The sequence below is a fragment of the Artibeus jamaicensis genome, unplaced genomic scaffold (assembly GCF_021234435.1).
Source record: "Artibeus jamaicensis isolate MK-2021 breed Jamaican fruit bat unplaced genomic scaffold, CSHL_Jam_final contig_332, whole genome shotgun sequence".
NCBI lineage: Eukaryota > Metazoa > Chordata > Mammalia > Chiroptera > Phyllostomidae > Artibeus > Artibeus jamaicensis.
Window position 1 is genome coordinate 2,696,945 of NW_026521788.1, and position 21,956 is coordinate 2,718,900.

Consider the following 21,956-nt stretch of genomic DNA (forward strand, 5'->3'; position numbering starts at 1 on the left):
AGAGTTTTGAAAATGTTAATTTTGGCCGTTGTTGCTGGTATCCTTTTTGCCTTTATGGAGGAAGCTCTTGCACTACAATTTCTGCTGAAGTGGTTCTCTGTAATGTTAAAAACTGTATTTAAATCCATAAGCATGTATACATTTTAAACTAAAAACAATGCATTAAATAAAGTGAGTGAAAACATAAAATAAATGTTGGCCAAGTTCTAGAACTTTATAAACACTATTTCTTTTTCCATGTAAGTTTGAAGTAGGGAGCCGGCTGCAGGTCTGTGTGTCCCAAATACAGGCTTTCCAGGTAAAAGACAGGATGCCCAGTTAGATGGAATGTCAGATAAAAGCAAACAATATTTCAGTGTGTGTCCCAAGTATTGAATGGGATGCATTTTTTTTTTACCAAAATATCATGTTATTTTTCTGTAAGTCAAATATAACTGATAATTCTAGTTTTTGTTTTTGCTAAATCTTGCAACCCTTACCCAGGAACAAAGTCTGGGACTTCAAGGAACAGAAAGCCTTCCCCACTGGTGTTGCAGGGCCCTGAACGGTTCATGCCCCAGCCGTCAGCTGTAGCCGTGGTTGGAGGGAGGTGAGCCATTGGTGCCCGTGAGCAGGTGGGTTTCTGGCAGCAAGGAAGGGGAGGAACAGTGTGGGGGATGTGGAGGGTACAAAGGAGAATGACCTGGGAAGCTTTCGCTTTCTTTTTTTAAATTTTATTTATTTAATTGTTGTTCAAGTACAGTTTTCCGTCTTTTACTCCCATCCCAGCCCACTGCCCCTTAGTTGTTGTCCGTGTGTCCTTTATACTGGTTCCTGTAAATCCTTCCCCTTTTCCCCTGAAATTCCCTCCCCTCTCCCCTCCGGTGGCTGTCCCCCTGTTCTCTATTTCAGTGTCATTATTTTTATTTTGCTTGCTTGCTTGTTTTGTTGTTTAGCTTCCTGTTAAAGGTGAGATCATATGGTATTTGTCTTTCACCACCTGGCTGATTTCACTCAGCATAATGCTTTCCAGTTCCATCCATACTGTTGCAAAGGGTAGAAGCTCCTTCTTTCTCTCTGCTGCATAGAATTCCATTGTGTAAATGTACCATAGTTTTTTGATCCATTCATTTACTAATAGGCACCAAAGTTCTTACTTTCTATCTTAAAATGTTCTGTGCTACTCAACTATCTTACAAGTACATATTCCTTTAACATTTTTTAAGTTAAAGTTAAATTTAAAAAAAATTAAAGTTTGTATTGAAGTGTAACATAAAAAAGAGTACATAAGTCATTATATACAGTGCAATAAATTCACATGAATAAATTCTTGAATTTATGTTAATTAAAACTATGTTAATTTTTATGAAGATCTAGACTTTGAAAGCCTTTTTCCTCTCACCTTTCTGGACTCCTTATCTACTCTTACAGACTAACTTTCTGCCCCCACTCACAGGACTTTGCTCATTTAAGTCACTAAAGTTTTTTTTTTTTGGACCATTACATATCCACTGTCAAATGCTGGTTAGAGTCACGATCTGTCTTGATATGGCAATGCCCTGTCTCCTCAATTTTACTCTGAGCTCCTTATTATGGGAACTAAGTGTGTCCACCTTTACACCCCCAGCTCGTTAGCATCGTGCTCAATAGTTCAATGAGTTTTGAATGATAAGGAAGATGGCTGACATTGATGGGTAATATGTAGAATTAGCTCCCGAGGTTGCCCTTGGATTGTCCAAGCTTGATTCTGGTTGAGTTGGAGACAGTTTTTCCTGAGTTCATTTTAGCTCTAGGACTGCTTTCTATTCCAATGGGATATAAGGCAGTCATGACTTTGGGCTGCCCATAAAATACTTCCTGCACGGTTTCCAATGCTGATCTCCTGTCTTCCCCCAACCTCACCTGGGAACATTGTTTCTGATGAAGTAATAGGCAATTTCCAAACAATGAGGCTTATTTGGAAATCTTCGTATCCAGAGAGCTAAAAGCTGCTAACCCATTGAACTTTGTATAATGTGATAGTTTCAAATCTTGTTTAATTAATGAAAATGTATTGTTGCCTTTAAAACTTAATCAGAATTTCAATCCAATGCAACTTAAAATGATTCCAATAGACTTTCTCACCACAGCATCCCAGTTGCGTCGTTGGCATAGGCCGAAGGGTCATGTGTTCAATTCCCAGTCAGGGCCCATTGCCCGGGCTGGGCACCAGGTGTCCAGGTGGGGGCGTGAGAGGCAACCAGTTGATGATTCTCTCACACACTGATGTTTCTCTCCCTCTCTTTCTCCCTCCCTTCCCCTTTCTCTAAAAATAAATAAATAAAATCTTTAAAAAGATTTTTGTCTTGCACTTTTGAAGAGGATTCTTCAGTTTTGTTTTGTTTTTCATACAAATTTACCCAGAGTTTTATTCTATTCTTTTATTCTCAGATCCATCATTTATATTGATATAAAGACAACTAGGAACTGAATTATCTCCAGGCCTCTCAGGTATTTTGTGTTTTTAATTGAGACCAGGGCTTCACCCCTATCCTGATTGTATAAAATACCATCTCAGTTTGGAATTGGGGAAGAGGCTAAAGGAGAGGCCCTTTTCAGCACAGCGATACAGAGGCTATTTTGCTGTTGTTCATAGACCATTATCTGCTTCCTCAGTAGGAGCACTTTTCTTTAACAGAGCTGCTTCCTGGACATACTTTTCCAATTAGGTTTATTCCATAAATCAGGAGCCCTTGCCTCTAGAAATAAGGCAGCCAATTTTCCGTAGGGTTCTGTTGTTGGCTAAACCCCTCAACTTTAGTTGAAACCACAATGATCTTTCTATAGAAAAATCAACACAAGTTATATTGTTTGAATCTTTTAAGGAACAACAATGCTTTCTACACATTCTTACAACCTCGGGAGTCAGGCCACCTGGATCCAATGACCTCTCCGGAAATCACCAGCTCTGTGTCCTTGTGGTGAGTTACCTGATCCTTCGTTTCCTCCTCTATGAAATGGACATTATAACAGCACCAAGTTCAGAGCGGCACAGCGGGGATTAGAAGAAACACTGGGAGGGAAGCACTTAGCACACCGAATTGTACACATCGCAGTCAAAGTTCAAACGGTAGCTGTTGCTGTTACTCTGTTTGGCTTCTTGTTAAAATCCATGGAGATTTTTTAGATAAACAATTTCACAGAAATTCCATAATTACAGAGAGCCATCACCAAATCTTTTAAACCCCTGCCCTCAGAAATACTTTACCAAACAGGTGAAGTTATTTCTTTTCACTTGTATCCCACAGATAAGACCTGGTCTGTTTCTTGAAACCAAATATGGCAAAAGGCCTTCAGCAGAAAGCTGGGGAGAGGAGGCGCAAAGGAATGAGACCAAAATAAACTAAATAACCTTTGTCCCTCTTCCAAGTATTTCTGGCAACTCAAGACTAGTATTTCTGGCAACCCAAGACTAGTTCAACTGAGTGTATTTAGAAAGATCTGGGGACACACTTATCTTCACACTGAGCTAAGATTTTCATCTCAGTGGGGCACGTACACACTGAACACTGTGACATCAGGGTGAGCTGTGGGTCCCCTCCCAAGACTGGCTTTCATGTTAAAAGAGGCTGAGGACTTATTGTAAAAGCCCTTTTTATCTGCATAGATTCCAGGCAAGAAACACCCTGGTGGCGAATAAAAATAGTCTGATTCAGGGGGGCAGAGAGCAAGTCTTTGCGTGCCCCCAGCAGTGAAATGTGCCAACTAATATCACTCACAATAACAAATGAGCACCCCTGGAAAATTACTCCAAAGGTCACCCTGACAACAAATACCTGACAAGGCCAATGTCAGCTGGCCCAGCAGGCAGGTGAAGTCCGTTGTCCCAGGGCAGTCGTCCCCGACGAGGAAGCCAGGGGTGCCCCCGTGCCTCTTGCTCGTCAGTGTTTCTCAGTGAGCAGCATTGTCCGTTTTGGCTACAGCGGGATTTACCCATCCTTCACCTTGAGAAAAACATGCTTGTCATGGATGGACCTGATTAAATCTGGTGGATTCTGTCTTGTGATGTTTTTCCACTGGATATTTTGCTCTTCCCTTGCTATCTTACACATTTGGGGAAATTAATGGCACTGTTGACTGTGACCCATGGAAATTACTGGATTTATTGTTAGAAGACAAATTAAAATGATAATAAAATAAAAAACATAATAAATGGTATAACTCACAGCTGTGCAGTGGGTAACATGTGCAACAGTACACGGTGGCCTGGGGTGATTTATCTGTTAGTGAACTTGGCAGAACTGTGTCTACATCTCAGCCCCGTTCTTCTATGTATTTATTTGGGACCTGCCTTTCTGCAGAGAGATTCTGTATGTTGTAAATGATACAAGAGAGCCCTCCCTGCCCTGGAGGCCTGCAGAGTTCCAGCTCTTCCTGTGGCTGAGTGGGTCAGTTTCATGCCGGGGTGCAGTATGACAAAGCCCACTGTGGCTGCAGAGCCAAACCTCATTCTCCAAACAGCTTGCTCCTTTTGGCCTTTATCTTTCTGATTCTTGAGTCTTTTCCTCAGTGGATTCTACACTTAGAGAAAAAGAAAGTAATATTGACTGACCCTTAAAGCCCCAACCTTCATCATTTACTGAGCAATTAGTATGTGCCAGATTTTCTGAACACATCATCTCATCTGACCCTCCCTCTGCCTGTGACTTTGGCATCATTGTCTTCGTTTTACAGAAGAACTGAGGTCAGAGACATTCAGCGAGTGCTACTTAGTAAGGTGTAGAGCAGGGGTTTAAGCTTACAGCCCTCTGATTCCAAAGCTCTGCAGTGGTTTCCAAATATTTTTAAAATATTTCTAATAATCTTAAAGTGAAATATTTTAAGTGAAGTATGTGAAACAGAAAGAAGATGAGATGCTCTGCTTGTCATGTACGGGATGGGGGGTGCTCAGAGTTCAACCCACCTCGTCTCTCACCTTCCATTCTCTGTGGTGACCCTGGGGTGTGTCCAGTGTAGCTTTTCTGAGCACAATGTGCAAGCAGCTGCCTCTCTGGATAGCGAAGGGATCTTTGCAAGGAGGTTGCTCAAGTTAGGGGCTGCCAATAAATAGCTTACAGTTCTCAGTTGTCAGTCCTGAGGACAGCTACGGGAGCCAGTCCCCAAGCAGCCGCCGTTGCCGGGAACCCAAGCCCTGCCTCATGTGCCCTTTGTCCTGGGGCTGCCTAGGTCCCTGGCCTGCCAGGCTGGGGGCACGTGTAGGTGAGGACAACTCAGCTGTCTTTTAACTGCCCCTCAGGCCAGGCTGGGACAACTGTTCCCCAGTGTGGGGAGAGCTGAAGGGCTGAACAGGAAAGGGCAGACAAGGAAGGGCACCACCTCAGAAAGCCTTCTGCTCGGCTGCACGTGGACAGACCACGTTTCTGACGGAAGGGAGCAAAGCGAGGAGGCACACCGGGGCACATGCATTATTCTTTCCTTCTGTGCCAGCGGAAGGTTTAATTTACGAACCCTGCAAACTCTCCTGCCAGTGGAAAGATCTGGCCGTATGGAAAGGTTTCCTACTGTTGCCTTGGCTGGAGAGTGTATTTGTTAAGTTTGCACTGATTGTCAGAGATTAGTCATGGGGACATTTTAGGGGGTGAAGTCAGCATCACGGCCCCACGTGAGGGGTGAGCTGGCTTCAGTCACCAGGTGTTTCTGTGAATGGTTTGTTTTCCCCTGCACTTCCTTGCAGAGCAGAATAATTTCTGAGCTTTTCTGGTAACCGAGTCTTTGTTCAGTAACTAAGAAACATCACTTTGTTTGAGCATCTAATAATTATTTTTATGACTCTCACCTTAGACAGGTTTTGCATTTCTTGCCTTAGTTAAGCAGAGACTGCTTCCATTCCAGAAGTCCTCTGGGATTGTAATTTACATTTTGGTGGCTCCTACATGCGCAAGCTCTGGATGCTGTTTTCATCTTTGGACAGAGAGGCTCCCTGCTGAGCCCTTGTGTGTGCCTGCTCTGCTTACAGCAGAGGCTGCACTGCCCCCTTCGGGACCATGGGAGAAAAACTCGAGGATTTTTTGTGGTAGCAAACCCCAGTGGTAAATGGTCCAGTTACAGCTAATGTGTAATAAGTTACCCTCAAATTCAATCATTTTAAACAATCATTTTGCTTATGATTTTGGGGTCAGATTTAGGAAAAGATCAGCAGTTCTCACTGAACTGTCTCAAGCGGTTGTCCGCAGATGTCAGCTGGGGCTGTGTTCAGGAGAAGGCTCAGCTGGAGCTGGGCGTCCAGGGAGGCTCCTGCGCGTGGCCAGCAGCTGATGCTGGGTGTCCACGGGGATCTTCCTTGGGGCTGACCAGAGGCCTACATGGGGCTGCTCCATGAGGTGGTCCCGGGTAGCTGGACTTCGTACGTGGTGGGAAGTCGGACTTCTTAGGTGGTGTCGGGCAGGCTTCCCCAGAGGGAGTGTGCCAAGAGGACCCGGTGGAAGCAGCGTGGCCATCTGCGACTTGGCCCCACAGGTTACACCACATCATTTCCACTGTATTTTACTGGTTACAGTTGGGTCACCACAATAGTCTCCAGGGGGAAATGACATAGGCCCTGTCTTGATGAGAAGGAATTTTCATTTGCTGTACTCATTCTCCAGAACTCCAGAGAAACTAAGACTACTTCTCCCATTCATTGACTTTCCAGCTAAGTCCTGAATTTTTTTCATAGTAAGGGAAGAAATTTTATCCACTTTTACCTTTACATTCTCCATTCACAGAGGAGGAAAAAATGTATCTTTGATGTTTATTCATTTATTCTTTCATTCGACAAATGTGTTCATTCTGGGTGTGGCACTGTACCAGAAGCGAGGCCTGCAAGTGGGTGCCTGTCCTCAGGGGACGCCCCGCTCATGATGTGGCGGAGCGAGGAGGAGGGCCGTGCGTTTTAGTACTTCTACAGCTGCGGGTGCGCCTTGCCGTGGTAGCAACTGCACCAGTGACGAGAATGAGGCTGCGAAGCTGGAAGGCAGCAGTTGTTTCTGAGACTGGAGGCCGAGTGGGGCAGAGGCAGGGTGCACAGGGTCTCCCTGGAGCCGGTCACGCAGCCGCGCCAGGGCTGGGCCGCACGGCCACCGGGCTCGGGATCAGGTGTCTGGGGGGAGGGAAGAAAATGCAGGAAGAGATTCATTCTGGAAATTTTAACTTTCTGCTTGTTGCCTAGAGAGCTCCCAGGGAGGGAGTAGGTGTTGACACTGTTTGACAAGAAAAGCAAGACTCAAAACCTAATGAAACGCTAAATAATGTCAAATATACAATGACCTGGCATCTCCATGTCCACCTCCTGTCCTCACGGTCAGTAAGCGGTACACAACCGAATTCGACCAGTGAAACGCTCAAAGCCAAGGGCATCCAAGCTCCCGTGGGCACGACTCTTTTCATTTATTCATCGGTACAGTAAGTAGTTACCCAGCCCTGACCAGGCACCAGGGACATGCTCACCATAAGGAATGCCTTGGTGAGCATGTCCACCTTGTTTTGGGAACATAGTTCTGTTTTGGCCAAATGTGCTGAACTTGTGTAAAGAGAGTTGATTAACGTTCAAACCCCAAACCAGAATAGGGGTGGTCTCTCCTTAAAGGAAATTTGATTTGGCTTAAATAACATCAAAAGTGTCACACCCTTGCAGGGCGAGAACGATGCCACCAGAACCACGTGTTGAGTCCCAGGTTGCTGGTGGGAATGCTGGGACCCCCAAGGCCCCCAGTCCTGTGGGATTCAGTGTGAATTCCCTGGGGACTGTGAGCAAGGGTGCGAGGACCAGGAGGCTCCGCGCTGCACTCGCGTGTCTCCTCCCGGGGACCACGGAGGAGGATCAATCGGCCATTAGTGGGACACTGACGAACACAAACATCCTGCCTGAAAAAAGTTAAGACCATTCACGATAGACAGAACTTCACGTCATCTCACCGAACAAAGAAATTCCTAATGTTACAGTCTGCTTTGTTCCTCTGATTAAAATACGATCCCCTCCTTTTGTAGGAAGAGTATCTTAATCTATTTTCAGATACGTATTTACATTTTTTGCTGTGATTCACCTTGTTGTCAAAATGCGTATTCAAATCCCTTTTCAGCTGTAGGTTCTGAAATGATGTCTGGGAAGGTGGAAAAGGCAGGGTAGGCTGGAGTGCACTCGTGCGGAAAAGAAAAACGTAAAGCTCCTGGCTTCTCCTGGTGGCCAACTGCTCCATTTCTTCCTACGGACAGCCTGATGCATTTTGTAACAGCAGAAGCCGTAGTTCAGGATTTCTGAGTCTGCACGGCACTTGACATTGTCATCTGTCGGACCTTGGGTTCCTAATCATGTGCCTACAGACACTGCAAGAGTAGAGCTGAGGGAGAAACACTGGGATGCTGGTTATTTCGCAAGTCTGGGGGCAGGCTCAGATGAAATGTGCCATGTCTGAATGTGGACGTGGAAGAAAATAGGGATTTTCAATATGGTCTCGTTCTGCCTATAACCTGCAACCTAAGATGGTTTAAAGTTCCATAATTTGGGCATTTTCAAGGTTAGAAATCCCAAGTTTGTACAAAATTGATGCAAACCACAAAAGGCAGAAAAGAGACATATTTGGCAAGAGATAAGACTGATAGGATTAGGATAAGAGCAAATCTGAATCCCACCTATATCCCCATAAGGTCTCTCATCAAACATTCTCACAAGACGAGAGGCACCACCCAGCCTAGACACCCTGGGAAGCCTGGGTTCCCCTCCTCTGCCTGCTCCCTCTCCCACCACAGAGCTATCGTGTCAACTGCGTCACGGCGGAGGCTGTTCAACTTCGGTCTTGAGGGCAAGCAGAACATAGAGAAGCACGGCGAGGAAATAGGAACTGTGGGACCCCCAGACCTCATTCAGACAAGATTGTTGGCCATTATGGGTACATTCTGAACCTAATGGGCAAAAGGCTGGGACCATTCAAGCCCTAAGGTGGTTTGGAGGCCATAGAATTTGTACCCGTAGGAAGCGGGCTGCTAAATCCAGTAATCTCTAGGGGAGTATCTTCTCCAGCGCTCACCTGAGAGGTAGCCACGGAGGCCGGGAGGCCGGGAGACCAGGGAGATCCCCCAGCTGAGCCTGGATGGCCGGTTGGCTGGGTCAGGGGGGTGGTACTTGCTGTTCCCATTCTCTAGCAAATACTAGGTGCTGGGGACCAGTGACAACAGCCACTCTCTTGAATGGGAGCGTTTATTAGATTTATCCTTTCGATGAGGCTTCAGTTGATTTTCACTCACATATGGACTACATAAATCATATGGAAGTATGAACATGGGTTGAACATGGGTTGAATGGCTGTGTCCAGCCAAAGAAGTGGACTGTGAAAGACCATGGTTGGGTAGTTTTCAGCTACTTTCTCCCCTTTTTCCTTTCCAGCAGAGCCATTGTTGTGTTTGAAAGTGACTCAGGCAAGGGGACTGTATTCCTAATTATAGGGATAAACACCGTTTTGTGCTGAGTATGGCAATCCCATTTCCTCTGCCATTGGTTGGTTTCATCAATGGGCTTGAATGTAATTCTAGCTAATGGGTCATGTCGGGTCTCTGAGGAAAGTTTCTAGGGAGAGAGAGAGAGAAACACATCTTCTTTTGTGGCAGGGCTGCGAGAAGTTCCTATTTCTGGACACGGCTCCTGGGATGGCCTTGCACTGCCCGGATCCATGGGGCGGACTGTCCAACAGAGAAAGAACCTAGAAGAGCCTTGTTGATGCCACTGAACCAAGTCAGCCCATCTCCACACTTCCTGTGATGAGAAAGAATAAATTTCCCTTATTGTTTAAACCACCTGAACTGGGGCTAGTAATTATGAACATTCTAATTCCCATGGAGCACAAAGAAGGAAAACTACAGGTATTGGTGAAAATTATATTTGGGATTTGAATCTCAAGGCTGGTGAGGAGAGGCTTGAGAGAAGAGCCCTGTGAGTAAATTACTGTTTGCTTGCTTGGTAAAACACTAGAAGGATGGTGTTGTCTTCCAGGAATCACGATATTAATGGCACTTGAGAGTTATTGAGCCGTGCACTCACGGAATGCTGTTAGGCTGAAACGAACACTGTGCCGTCCGACCGGGTTTTGGAAGGGTCAGCTTCGAGGAGAACCGTGCAGGCTCTTCTATCAGAAGCTGCAGTTTGAGCAAGGACGGTGGCAGCTCATCGGTTGTTTTTCCTCCTTCGTGAGAAGGAAGCAGCCTGTGTCCTCACTTGAGCTGAGCCAAGGCAATAGTCTCAATAAAACTTCCGACTTCATAAAAGCAAGTTCTCTCTGCTGAAAAGGTCCAGGCGGTTTGCTGAATCAGATCTTTCCCCATCGTGATCCGTGTACCACCAAGAGAGCAAACAACTCTTTCTACTAGGTCCCCAGTACCGACTCCCAGGCTACCGTCCATGATGACAATAAGGGTAAAATTTGTCCTTAAAATTTGTCCTATTGGGGATGTGACTCAGCGATGAGAATGATCTACAGCCACATGCAACAACATAGATGGATCTCGCAAATGCGAAAGCAGCCAGACAGGGAACAGAATGTGCTTCCTGGAGTACAGAAGCAGGCAGCACTCATCTCTGCATCAGAAGACGGGAGAGCGGCTGCCTTGAAGTGGGGACTTCCTGCGGGCAGGGGGCAGGGAGGGGGCTTCCAGGTCGCTAGAAATGCTCTGAGTCCTGATCTGGGTGTTGGTGACACAGAGGCGTATTTTGTGAACAGTTGCCACTGCTCAGTGCTTTTTTTGGTGTGTTATAATTCAGTAAAAAGTTTGCTGGGAAATTACATAACTGGCCCTGGCTGGCATGACTCAGTCGTGGGAGCTTCGTCCCCCACAGCAAAAGGTTGCAAGTTTGATCCTCGGTCAGGGCGCATTCAGGGAGGTGATCAATCAATGTTTCTCATGTCACTGTTTCTCTCTCCCTCTCTCCCCTGCCCTCCCTCCCTACTCCCCTTCCTCCCTTCCCCTCTCTCCAAAAGCAATGGAAAAGTGTCCTCAGGTGAGGAAAAAAATAAATGAAGTTTAAATGTGACATAACTGACCCTAAAATTCATATGTTTAAGAAAGACGCGAGGCAGCCAAAAAATGTAGAACTGCTGCTTGTTTTCTCTTTTGTTTTCATTTTAATCACCCTGAAGCTGTTTGATGCCTGTTTTGGTCAGAGCTGAGGTTACAAGTGACAGAACCAGAATTCCAATGAGCTTGGTCTCCAGGGGAATCAGTTGAGTCACAGGGTCTAAGGGAAATGGTGAAAAACCAGGCCTGGGAAAGAGCAGGGAGGCAGAGGCACCTCGGGACGAACTAAAGCCAGGTTCTCACAGAGCTGGGGGGCCCTCCCTCGTCTCCGCTGCTCTGTCCGTTGGGTGTCTGCTACCTCCTCTTTCCATGGACTCGATCCCTCACATGGCCAGCGACATGTGTCCACCCACGTTTGTGCTGTGTACCTTCCAGCTCCAGTCACCAGAGGGAGACTCGGTCTCCCCTCAAGTCCAAACCACTGCCCCCCACCCCCCACCCCGGCAAAAGAGGTCAATAGCCCACTTTGGACTGGATGTCAACTCTTGGACAGATTAACTGTGGTCAGGCTGATGGGTCATGTAAAACACACACACACACACACACACACAGCATCTGGCAGAGGTAACACCTGCTTGAGTGTGGCCGTAGGGTAATAACATGGGTGGATAATTTATGGTTTTAATTTGAACATTTCACCTGTCATATGGTGTGCTTGAGTGTGATACTGTTATATTACAGAATTACATGCTTGTGATTTTGTAATAAAAGATTTTGTGATACAAAGTCATATATCGTTAGAATATGTATATGTGTATGTACATGTGTATATATACACTCATACATACACACACACTCATATATATATATACACTCATATATAGATACACATACATACATATACAGTTAGCCTACTGTTTCTAAAGTAAAATGGACTTTTTATAAAGAAAACCAAGAATATAGAATTAGGTTTACCCAATCCAAGTGTCACTCAAATAATGTTACACATTTGCAAAACCTTCCCATTCTTTTCAGCAGTTTTGTCCGGGAGGCCGGCACAGGCTAATTGCAGTTGTGATTGTCTCGTCGGTGTCTGTGCTAGAGGGACACTCATTCTAAGAGCCAGAGCCTCCCCAGCAAGCCACAGGTGGGGACAGCGCAGGCGCGATGCCCGGTCCCTGCACGCCCCGAGGCGTGGCAGCAACCGGTGCTGGCGGACTTGTGCAGCCAGCGTTTCTGCGGTGTCCTCTAAGCCCTGCTCCGCGCTAAGGGCTCTGCAGGGGATAAGGGTAAGAACAGGAGCACCCAGTCCCCCCTCGGACTCTCTCTCTCCGTGTAACCAGAAGTTTGAATCCTGCCGTCATCTCAATCCATTTACACAAACCCTAACTTTTAAGCATAGTTTCTTTTCTCGGAATTAGCTAGGAAACGTTCCCAAAGTCTCTGCCACAGCCTTTGCATGTTGAAACTAGCACATGTAAGAATAATCGCCGGGTGTCAGACAGACGTGCCTTTAAACCTGGGCCCCCACTTGGCAACTGTGTCGCCTCGCAATGTATTTGCTCTTTGCAAACCTGTTTCCCCATCTGCAAAACGGGGCACGTTCGAGACTCTGCATCACAGGCTGTGGTGGGGATTGAGTGTGAGGAGCGAGTGAGGCTGTGAGGACTTGTGCATACAGCTCGCTGCCCTTGGTGCACGGAGACATTGCCATCAATACCAGCTGCCGTGTGACCTCAGCGCTGCTTTGAACGCAGTCTCTCTGACGACCCCAGTGTCCCGGCTTCCTGCTTGTCTCTGTGCCCTGTGCCTGTTAGACTAGGTGCTCCTCAGGGCAGAGCTGAGCTGTGCCTGTCTAGTGCCCTCAGCAGCCACCTGATGCCTGAATACAAGTGTGAGCAACAAATATTACTGAGTTGAATACAGGTTTGTGTTTGTGTGTTGTGTGTGACATGCAGTGACCTTTGGTTTATTCACTCACTTGAAAACCCGGCACCTGTGCAGAGGGACTTTGCAGGCAGGTGATGTCAGACTCCCCCAAATGTTCCTCCTCAGGCCACACAGGTATTTGCTCCTTGGAAGAAGGAACCTGACACTTTCGTTTCACGGGCTCACCTAGTCGAGGGAGGCGACGGGTGGAAGTTGGAAGTCGTGGAGGTGTGGCAATCAAGAGCACGGGGCCTTAAACTTGATGGTGCGTGAGAATCACGTGCGGGGCTTGGTGAACACAGATTCCTGGGCCCCTCCTCGGCAGGTGGGGGCGGGCCGGAGGATTTGCATTTCTAACAAGTTTGCAGGTGATACTGATGTTGCCGGCTTGGGAACCACAGGGCAGTTGAGCAGTGTGGGCTCACACTGGCCCCACTTCAGAATAAACAGTAACCCCTGGAGAGGTAATCAAATCAGAATCTTTGGGGGGTTGGGGCCCAGGCTGTGGACTTGACCCTAGAATAACTTGGGTTTGAACTGCAGGAGTCCATTTATATGTGGGGTTTTTTAATTATTTATTTATTTATTTATCTTTAGAGGGGAAGGGAAGGAGAGAGGGAGAGAAATATCAATGTATGGTTGCCTCTCGTGTGTCCCTGCTGGGAACTGGCCCTTGCTGGGAACTGGCCTGCAACCCAGGCATGTGCCCTGACTGGGAATCGAACCTCGATCCTCTGGTTCGCAGGCCCGCCCTCAATCCACTGAGCTGGGGCTATATGTGGGTTTTTGAAAAAATCTGCCTTTAAGTGAACTCACACAGTTCAAACTGTGTTGTTCAAGGGTCAATGGTATTTCAGCTCTCCAATGAATGCTGTAGGGTAAGTGGAGGCAGTCTGGCTTCCTCACCGAGGTGTCTGGGTAACTAAGGGGAGCAGTGTTCCCATAGCCGTGGAGGGGCCTGATAACCAGTGTTCACATGGCCTTGAGACTGGGTCCGATAAACTGTTCCCACAACATGAAGTGGGCTCACATGCGCAGAATTAGGTTCTGTTCTGTCATGTAATGTTCTGGCAGTTTTCCGGCCCTGTTCCCCTCTAGTACTTAAACGGGTAGGGACTCCCTGCTGGGGGTGGTGGTGATGATGAGAGACACTCGAGGGGACAGGTGCCACTCTGGGGAGCAGAGGCCACAACATGAGACATGCATACAGACGTGCAGTTTGCAGCATGTATGATTTACCCGCCCATGAAGAAAGGCATGACCGACATCCCAATGGCTCTGTGAATATTTTTCCGTCTGCATGAATACCATGAACCTGCCTGGCCTTGAAAAGTGGCAACACAAATGTAGTGTGTGTTCAAGAGCTCATAGCCCCCGCATTACATCAACCAAGACGTGGAAAACTTAAGGGGCGAGGATGAGGAGTTTGGAGGGAGCCTTATACCTGTGGAGTACGACCCAAATTTCTATATGTCAGTCCATCATGACCAGTACTGACTGCCAAATAGTAAAAGAAGTCCCACATAAGTCTGGGAAGGTACACAGGTGATGAAGGCAAGGAAATTGTTTAATTACGTAATTCTGGACACGTGCAGCCGTGGAGGCAGCTTTAGCACAATTGGGAAGCTTCCGGGTTGGCCGTAGTGAGGACTGAGCTCTGGCCCAGTCCAGCACGCTCACTCTGGACTCTGCAGAAGCAGGGTTGGCTGGAGCACAGAGACCAGAAGACCGGACTAAAGACCTGTGAAATTCTCTGCCCAAGGCTGGTTTTGTAGGTGCTGTCTGCAAACGTAGCAGTTTGGTTGCTTGGTAAGTGGTTTTGTTTTTTCTTTCTCTGTTAAGTTCCCAAAGGTACTTTTTGATGAAAATTTATCTTTAGCTGACTAATAATAGCCTATGTTTACAGAGCACTTATATTTGTTGAAGTACTTTCTTTGCATTATTTTTCTTAAGCCTTCTACAAGCCTGTGAATTAGGCACTCTCATTATTGCAGTTTTATAGGAAATGGAAGCACAGAGGGCGTAAGTAGCATGCCCAAGGTCATGTATTCAGCAAGTAGCAAAACCAAGATTCAAGTGCAGGTACTGGCTTTGGGGGCTTTCACTGCACCAATGGTGTTCACAGCAGTACGGTCCTGGGACCCCTGGGGTCTTAGAGACCCTTAGGAGGGGTTCTACAAGATCAAAATTATTTCATAATAAGACTGAGATGTTACTACATTTCACTCTGATTCTCATGAGGGGGTTTTCCAGAGAATATATAATAGGTGGTGAGGTAATTTCTCTATATGAGGGCTTGTGTATTCTTGTGTTTTAAAACATTCTCAGTTTTAACTTATAATGATAGTGAAAAATATTAACCCATATAAACAAAAGTTCCTTGGAGTTCTCCATATTTTTAAGACCTGTGATGGGGTCCCAAGAGCAAACAGTTTGAGAACTGGTACTACCTCTGAGGTGAGTGATATCACCCTCATGAAGTGTCAGCCTGGAGGGACTTTGGGGACCGTTCAGCCAAGCTTCATCATATTACAGATTAGGAAACTGAGGTCCAGATTTCATGTGGTTTACAGAGGTCACACAAGGTCATGTGGTTGACAAAGGTCAACACCAGTACTAGCACTGGGCCAACTTCCACGTTCTAATTCTGTCTAAAGAGAAACTGATGCATATGAAAACGTGTAGGGATTTGAGTAATGATTGATTTGAACAGGGCGGCATTGCATCTAGCAGGTAGAAGGGAACTCCGAGGAGCTGTACAAAATACAAGGTTACTTTCCTTTCACGAGTGGTGGGACCTATCAGGCAGGCAACCTACCTTATTTGTGCCCATTCCATTTCTGGGGGAGCTGAAACCGTGATGAGCGGTCTCAGTTCGGTCTCAGTTCAGTGACGTGGACCTGGCATAAGCATCTCCATCTGGGATCCATTGTGTTGTTTTCCACAATCTCCACTGATTGGTTTGAGACAAGGAGGCCAGGCTGGTCCTTTCTCACAGGTGTTCCTCGATCACCACGTGAGGCTAGAACCCCCACTTCGGCTTTGTGCAGTGCTTCCTCCATAGAAAAAAGGCTGGTGGTTTTGGAATCTGGCCCCAATGTCCACTGTGTTCACACAAATCTCTCCTTTTAAAAAACAGGTCTTTTTCCAGAATATTTCAAATGAAATAAATATACCTCAATTAGCGTGGAGTGGCAATCAGCAATCAGCTCCCTATTCATGCAAGCTGGTGACCCAGAGGCCCCAGTACCTTGTGGAAGCAGCCAGGGGACAGGGACACGGCGTGGGAGGCCTGGCCTCACTATTAAATGGTGTAAACAGCCTTTCAGTTCTCTCTCTAGAGGATACAGATCCCAGAGGGGTTACTGGGATGAGGTTTCTCATCCTTCCCAAAGTAGAAGAGGCTTGTAAAGTTAAAAGCAGGAACGAGGGAGGCAGAGGTGTTTATCTCACTCATCTGGAGTTAATGAGAAGGAAATTCGGGCACTCCTCTGATTGTAAACACCTCATTCTTTCACGCCCCATCCCTAAAGGTTGTGGCTTGCATACTCTCAGTCTTCACCCTCAAGACCCACTGGCTTCCTTCTGATTTGCCCCCAAAGGCAACAGAGCTGTATTGAAGGCTGATGGCGCCCCCTGGAGGCCAGAATAGGGAACTGTGACGTCCTGGCGAGCACTTGCGCCTGCTCCCCTCATTTTAGGGGCTGCTACTGCCCCGGTCCAATTCTCTGACTGGTCTCGCTCTTTCCAAATATATTATACACACACATACACGCACGCACACACGCACTGTTTCATATATGTGTTCATCCAGAGGCATGCACACCTCTCTTTAACTCCTTCAATCATCTCAGCCCTTAACCAGTTTTCGCAGGAGAAAATATAATTCCATTTCCCTCTTTTCATTTCATTTGTGTTGCCTAAATTTAATCACACCTAACAAGACTCACAGGAGCGTTCGTAAAATAATCCTACTAAGGGAAATAATTGGCACCAGCTGTGAAGTAAAATTGAGTGCAGTCGAGAGAACTCCGCAGTCCAGGTCTGGGTCCCAGGGTCCCAGATGTGGGTGAGCAGTCACTTCGGTGCGTGGGACTGAGGGACTTCCTCACTGTGGGGCTGTAAGTGCTAAAACTGGGACAGCTGGACACTCTATTCCCAGGGTGCGTGGTGGTCCAGGACTTTCATCCTCTGAGGGCTTTCTCCTCTATCTAGTCAGAGGTCAGAGAGCTCAGAGAGAGGAGAGAAAAGGGAAAATAAGCAGCCCTTACATAGTAGGGCATCCGGGGGACTCTCATACCCTCACGGACATTTAGGAAGTTGGACTCAGTGCACTGAGGTAGGTTTCCTGCAGACCTCGGAGTGATTCTGATTTTGAATCTCTCAACAATATTCCTTAAATAATATCAAAGCAATCCAGAATTTTTTCCAAAGGAACATTAATAATTTTCATTTTTGTATATTTTGTCTAATTTCTTATTACCCTAAAGAGCTTATGCATCTCATAAAAGCTAAAAAGCAATAGCTCCCTTTTAAAAATTGAGGTATAATTGACATGTTACATCAGTTTCCAGTATACAACACAGTGATTCGATTGGGTTCATATTCCAAAACGACACCACAGTAAGGCTAGTTAATGTCCATCTCCACAGGTAGCCATGCATTTTTTTTCTTGTGATAAGAACGTTGAAGATCTACTCTCTTAGCAGCTTTCAAATATACGGCACAGCATCACTACCTATAGTTCCCATGCTACACATGACATGCCTAGGACTTCAAATTTCATAATGGAAAACTTGCGCCTTTCTACCACCTTCACCCATTTCACTCCCCCCTGCTCCACACCACTTTCTGAAAAACACCAGTCTGTTCTCTATGAGTTCAGTTTGGTTCCTTTTCAAAAAGTTTCCATATACAAGTGAGATGGAATTGGTCTTTTGCCCGAGTTCCTTCACTTAGCATAATGCCATCCAGGTCCGCCCATGTTGTCCCGGAGTGGTACGGCTACCTAGTTACGTCCGGACAGTCTTCCACGGTGCATGTCACGTTCTCTTCAGTCAGTCACTGACGGGCACTTGGGTTGCTTCCGTGTCTTGGCGACTGCAATTAACGTTGCAATGAACATGGGGATGTATGTATTTCCTTGAGTTAGTGTTTTCATTTTCTTCGGATAAATACCCAGAAGTGGGTTTATCAGATCATATTGTAGTTTAATTTTTAATTTTTTACCATTTCCCTAGAAGCTGTATGAATTTCATTCCCGTCAGCAGTGCACAAGGGTTCCCTTTTTGCCACATCCACAGCGACCCTTATTTCTTATCCTTTTGATAATTGCTATTCTATCAGGTGTGGGATAATATTACTTCCTGGTTTCGATTTGCAATTCCCTGGAGATTAGTGTTATTGAACACTTTTTCACATACCTATTGGCCATCTGTATATTTTCCTTAGAAAAATGTCTATTCAGATGGTCTGACCACTTTTACAATGGATCGTTTGTTTTTTTTTCCATCGAGTTGCATGAGTTCTTTGTATTTTGGGATGTTAACACCTTATCGGGTACATGATTTATGAATATTTTCTCCCATTCAGTAGGTTGTTGTGCAGAAACTTTTTAGCTGGTGTGGTTCCACTTGTTTATTTTTCCTTTTGTTGCCTTTGTTTTTGGTTTCAAATTTTAAAAAATACCACCTATAAGCTGATAGCGATCAGCTTACTGCCTATGGTTTCTTCTAGGAGTTTAATGATTTCAAGTCTTTAATCCATTTGGAGTTAATTTTTGTGTAAGGTGTAAGATAGTAGTTCAGTGTCATGCTGTTGCATGTGGTTGTCCACTTTTCTCAGAACGATTCATTGAAGAGACTTTCTTTCCCCATTGTATATTCTCAGCTTATAATTGTTACATTCTTCAATATGCAGTCCCTATTGTATGTTCATTATGTATTCTTTGTAATTAATTAACTGATCGTATTTGTGTGGGTTTATTTCTGGGCTCACTGCTCTGTTTCATTGATCTGTGCATCTGTTTTTAATGTCAGTGCCATAGTGCTTTGTAATATGGCTTGATGTGGGGGCGACTTTCCTCGCAGGTCGCCCCGTGTGCCACGGATGAGAGTGATCATGACTGAGACATGATGTGATCTGCTTGGGGAGGAGAAGTGGCCATTTTCCCACAGGAAAAAGGCCATGGGCAGTGGCCAGTTTGTCTGAGGAGAAAAAGGCCTTGAGCCCCCTCCTCCAGGGCCTTTTATTGGGTTCTAATACAAAGGAATAAAGGGCAGCAAGGATGAAACAGTAGATAACATTTCAAAGAAATCTGAGGGCTTAGTATGAGTCAGAGTCTGTCAGGAACAGAGTTTTAGGGTTTCGTGCTTGAACCCTTAACATATGAATGAAAGCACTCTTAGCAGAGCAGATTTCACAGGTTTATCAGCAAGTCTTTGTGATACCAGATTTTTCTCCATGACACGCTCTAGCAAGGCAAGAAGCTGCACCCCTTCCCAATAGGTATTCAGGCTTCAGGGGGTTAGAGCCAGGAAGCGCTTCTCCCAGAGAACATGGGGGAATTGGGGCTATGTCAAAGCCGGTAGAGGGGAGGCCAGAGTCCATTGCTCTTTGTTGCAGCCCCCGAGTCCTTTCATGAAGGCCTCCCAAGTGATTGAGTCTGGCTTAGGTTGCCCCCTGCTGTGAGGGGTCTTACCCGTCATTGACTTCCGACCAAACTCTGGGGGCAGGGAGAGGAAACTGAGGCAGCGTTTGCTACCAAAGACAAGCTTTGTCTCCTGCGGCTGGCATTCCAGAAGTCGTCCCTCGCCCTTAGCCACAAGGGGTTGAGATACAATTCCTAAAATCAGGCAGAGCGGTCTGCAACAGTTTGAGATTAGGAAGTGTGCTGCCTCCAGTTTCATTCTCTCTTAAGATTGCTTTGGCTATTTGCAGTTTCCTTTCATTCCACACAAATTTTAGAAATACATGTCCTATACCTCTCAAAAGTGCCATTGGAATTTTGATAGGGATTGCACTGAATTTGTGGATTGCTTTAGGTTAATAACTACCTTTTCCTGCACACTTTTATGTACTCCTCAGAACAACGTTGCCTTTTCATTATCCCCAACTGTTAGATAAGAAAACCAAGTCTTACAGTGCCTGACAACTTGCCCAAAGCATGTGGTAGAGAAACATCTGCACCCAGGTCTCTCTGATCACAAAGTCTGTTCTCTTCCCCATGCATATTTGATTTCTTCTGCATACGATCTCTTACCTTATCAAAGCAGCATATTACCTGAAATTTTATAAGCATCTCTTCCACTTCCATCCCAATAATTTTTTCATAGTCTACAGTTAATCCCCCTCCAGTTTTTCCCTGTGGCCTACATTTTGTTCTCTGATAAAGTGCAAATATCCCCCAGAGGCTGCCCAGCGCACCAGGAGAGCTTGGACTTGAGCTTAAGTCATAGGTTGAGCTGATTCTTATGGGAACCAATCGATAGGATCCACAAGGGCTGGAATATAATACCTATATTGTTGGAGTTTTAGAGTTGCAAATATAACATTCTTTTGTCACAAATTCAGATAATGCAGAGCACTGTGAAGCAAGAAGTGGGGTCACTTTCCTCTGACTCTCTCCTCGCTATAACAGTTTGATGTGTATTATTCCAGATTTTTACAAGGCTTGTACAAACATATGTAGGGATGGGCAAAAGTAGGTTAATAATGATAATAAAGAATGCAATAGCTCTATTCGTCAAAAAAACCACTCAAGCACGGGGAAAAGCAACCAACAAAGAATGCAATAATTAGTATATAAATTATAATACAAGAATAAACTCTATTTTGAGTACTCACAACTGTAAAACTACTTCTGCCCACTCCTGTACTCATCTGTATTGTGTGTGTGTGTGTGCACGGGGGGTGTGGATCATAATGTACATATTATGCTTCAACTTTATTTTTCTTCCTGATCAAGATATTAAATGCAACCTTCCTCATCAGAACATATAGATCTACTGCCTTCTTTCCAATGCCGCAGTAGAATTTACTAATCCTTTTCTTTATTGGTGGACATTTAGATGGTTTCTACTTTCTTGCTGCAGTGAATGTTTTTTGTATTATATTGATTGCAATGATAAGAATATTTCTGTAAGCTAGAATTCTTCAGCCAGGCTGTCTGGATTAAAAAATGTGTGTGTTAGATTGAGTTTTCTGATGAAATCATTTGAAAGTCATGTAGGAGAGAGAAGGGAAAGGCTGGGTGAGGAGTCATAGAGACAGAACATCAGGAGAAGCTGCTGCCAGTGCAGAGTACGAACAGGACAATACGGGAGTGTAACTGACCACAGGGTGTAACTGTCCAACGGCTTTGCCAGTCTCTCACGAGTCCCCATAAATTCCGAAGTTGGACCAAATTATCTGAGCACAGTGAAATTACTATCAGATGGTTTTTATCTGATGCTATTTGCCCTTACTCAGGCTGTCTGTTTTGGGGAAGCCCAATAAGCACTGTCAAGTTTAACCCACCAAACAGTGTATTGAATTACCCTAAATTCATTTCATGCAGTTAGTAAATATTCTTACAGGGCCCACTCTGTGTGCCTGGCACTGGGCTGACCCTGGAGATTCAGCAGTGAGTCCAACAGACACCGTTGAACTCAACAGGCCAGCCCGGGAGGTAGCTATCGATCCAATCCCACAAACGTGAAGGTGCCACAGAGGAGGTATCTGATGTCTCCTAGAGCTTCGAACCCCGTCATGGATTTCGGCAAGAATTTTCAGGAAGAAACATCTCTTGAGTTGAGTTGGGAAGAGTTAAATCCATTAGGTAATAGTGGCTAAATTGGGCAAAGGGTTGTTTGGAATTACTTAGGGAAAAGGAAGAGAGTGGAAAGCATCAGTAATCAGGAGAAACCAGGAAGGACAAGGGGCAGAAGAAAGCCAGGTGAGTCTGGATGGGACTTGTAGATCATGACTGTGGTACTGTGATTTATAATTAAAAAAATAGATATATATATTGCTCTTCATCCCCATTTCTG